A 3,117-nucleotide genomic window follows, 5' to 3' on the forward strand; every position below is an offset into this window, starting at 1 on the left:
GTTTTTTTTCTCCATACAGGTGACCCAGGTGTTTTTTTTGTTTTTTTTGTTTTTTTTCGTTCTTCCCCCCTTCTCACCGTCTCTTCTCCCCTTTGGTTTTCTTTCTCTCCCTCTCTTTCTTTCATTCTTTCTCCCTGTCCTATCCCCCAGTCATGTCTGTCCCGTTTGTAGGAACTGAAAATAAAATAAATTCATAATTATAATAAAGGTCAATCAAATGGACCAATATGGCAAGGCCATGATGATCCACTTGGTAAAATAAATCCGCTTGGCATCTTTCTTGGCCTTAAGACAACAATTCTGATGGCTAAAGATCCAAACGGGACACAAAAAAAAAAAAAAAAAAAAAAAGAAAGGAAGAAGTCTGCATCCTTCAAGAAAAACATGATTTTCATGCAGGACAATGCTCCATCACACGCGTCCAAGTACTCCACAGCGTGGCTGGCAAGAAAGGGTATAAAAGAAGGAAAACTAATGACATGGCCTCCTTGTTCACCTGATCTGAACCCCATTGAGAACCTGTGGTCCATCATCAAATGTGAGATTTACAAGGAGGGAAAACAGTACACCTCTCTGAACAGTGTCTGGGAGGCTGTGGTTGCTGCTGCACGCAATGTTGATGGTGAACAGATCAAAACACTGACAGAATCCATGGATGGCAGGCTTTTGAGTGTCCTTGCAAAGAAAGGTGGCTATATTGGTCGCTGATTTGTTTTTGTTTTGGAATGTCAGAAATGTATATTTGTGAATGTGGAGATGTTACATTGGTTTCACAGGTGAAAATAAATAATTGAAATGGGTATATATTTGTTTTTTGTTAAGTTGCCTAATAATTATCCACAGTAATAGTCACGTGCACACACAGATATCCCCCTAAAATAGCTAAAACTAAAAACAAACTAAAAACTACTTCCAAAAACATTCAACTTTGATATTAATGAGTTTTTTGGGTTCATTGAGAACATGGTTGTTGTTCAATAATAAAATTATTCCTCAAAAATACAACTTGCCTAATAATTCTGCACTCCCTGTAGATCAACTTACCTCAGAATATATAAAACATATAAACAATCACAGCAATATGATGCAACAAACACAGCAGTGCTACTAATCCAAAATACTCAAAGCTTCATAGAACTGAAACAAACATTTATTTTTAGCTCCATTCTGCTCCTGATACATACTTTAGGTTTCTGAACATTAAACTTGTTGCTGCCTTTCATACACAGCAAATCCAGCATGTCCAAATTAACACTGTCGGATTTGATTTCAACACTATTAAAGTGTCTATATGGGTCCACACCAGAGAGTGTTAATTTAACTCTTTTTGGAGAGTTGGTACGTTAACTCTGATTTAGTGTTAAACACCAAATCTGTCTGGAGTTGATAATTTAACACTTGGTGTTAAGAGTTTATATATTAACTCTCAAAGAGTATTTTAGTTTAACTACGTAAGAGTTATCTTCTAATTCATTCTAAAAAGCGGGAATTTTACTGTTCTGAACTTCTAGAAATTTCTTTTGGAAATAAACATTTACTAAAAAGATGCAATGGTTTTTGAAAAACATTTATTCTGAACTGTGCACCACAATTTCAAAACATTTTCTGAAAGATGTAACAGTATACATGTTCTCACTTTCATTAGAATTTTGTTTATCAAAAGGTCTGACATAGGTGAGCTGGTAAATGCAAATAACAGCATTCTCATCACTTATTTCTTCAATACAATATGCATGTCCTTCATTCATCCCTTTGTGGAACTTCAACGCACTTCTGCTCTCCCCCATATTCCATCTTCACAAGCATATCCTGTGCGGAGATTGAATAAAAATTAGTTGACACTAATTAACGGCACAAATAATCCAGTAAACAATTGCAGCACAGTAAAAAAAAAGGAATCCTCTTTGAGCCATTACTTGTGTAAAGTATTTTCCCAAAAGACAAGGACACAGGCAACAGGTAATACTGAACTAAATGTAAAACCTCAACCTTTTTCATTTTTACCTAAACCGTGTGCACAAAACTCTGGAGGGATCTAAATTCTAACGTAGAACCCAGTCAGGACGCCTGCTACTGCTGTTTGCTCGTTTTTTTTTTATGGGCGATCGTTTTCAGGCTTCAAGCAGCACCATTATACCAACATTTCACATTCTAGACATTGTTTTAGGTGTATTTGACCAAACGTTTGACTGAAAATTCACATGCAAGCTTTTTTCAAGGCTGTGGTATTTGCCCGCAAACAATACCTTTCAGCTAGCTAAAACAGAATATTATGCTATCAGCGAGCAACATGGCTAATGCCTTTCACACAGCTTTGTCTCAACTCCAAAGAGCCACAGAAGTAAAAGCTAATAACAATTGAAACAATCTTTGAAAAAATGACTTACCAAGCATGGCAAACAACTCAAATATGTAGAGCAAAATGTTCTGAAACGGCTTCACTTCAGCTTCGATTGGAGCCGTGCTGGGGGCGGAGTCTGTGAATTTACTCTGTTGGTGTCATAGCCCCTGTAGGAGTTCAGAGTTAAGAGGTCAAGAGTTAATGTTTCCATTGTAACACCTCCAGATTTGACAGAGAAACACTCATTTTTAACACTCGATTTTAACTACTATCATTTTACACCTCAGAGTTACATTAAAAGAATGTGACTCTGCTTAGAGTAAAATTAACTCTACTTTTGCAAGGAGACTATTAACACCAAAAAATTTAACACTTTTGAATTTGCTGTGTAGTGTGTAACTTGAAGGCCCTGAGTACTTTCTCCCACACTGAAAACACTGGGATGATAAAATTATTTGAACATTACCTAATAAGAATGATTCAGGACAGACAATTAGTTATGTTAAACTTTCCTCCCTTCTGCCGTATTTTGCGGCAAAATTATCCACACCCACCGCTGCGCTATGAATTGTGGGATATATGGCATGCACTGGACCACGCTTGATATTTGGGGAAATCGCCGGCGCATTTGGAGTATGCATTTGAAGTACACTTCGAATTGGGACGGTGGCGGTGACGTAATCGCACTCAAAATGCGTACTTCAAGCGTGCAGACCCTGAATTGGGACACAGCCTCAGAGATCTCAGGTGAGATTCTGAGTCATGTGACCATTTCC

The 3,117-nt window shown here is 37.4% G+C and overlaps 1 long non-coding RNA gene across 1 annotated transcript; it reads right to left on the bottom strand.

The window, feature by feature from the left end:
* Window positions 1-1,551: 1,551 nt before the first annotated feature.
* Window positions 1,552-2,718, bottom strand: LOC146662839 (uncharacterized). Its single transcript, XR_014913210.1, has 2 exons — window positions 2,388-2,718; window positions 1,552-1,809 (listed from the first exon to the last, which is right to left on the bottom strand). It is a non-coding gene; the product is annotated as an uncharacterized LOC146662839 (long non-coding RNA).
* Between the last annotated feature and the right edge of the window lie 399 nt (window positions 2,719-3,117).

The sequence above is a fragment of the Rhamphochromis longiceps genome, linkage group LG9, assembly GCF_057381845.1.
Source record: "Rhamphochromis longiceps isolate RC_006_pf linkage group LG9, R_longiceps_female_GT1.1, whole genome shotgun sequence".
NCBI classification, from domain to species: domain Eukaryota; kingdom Metazoa; phylum Chordata; class Actinopteri; order Cichliformes; family Cichlidae; genus Rhamphochromis; species Rhamphochromis longiceps.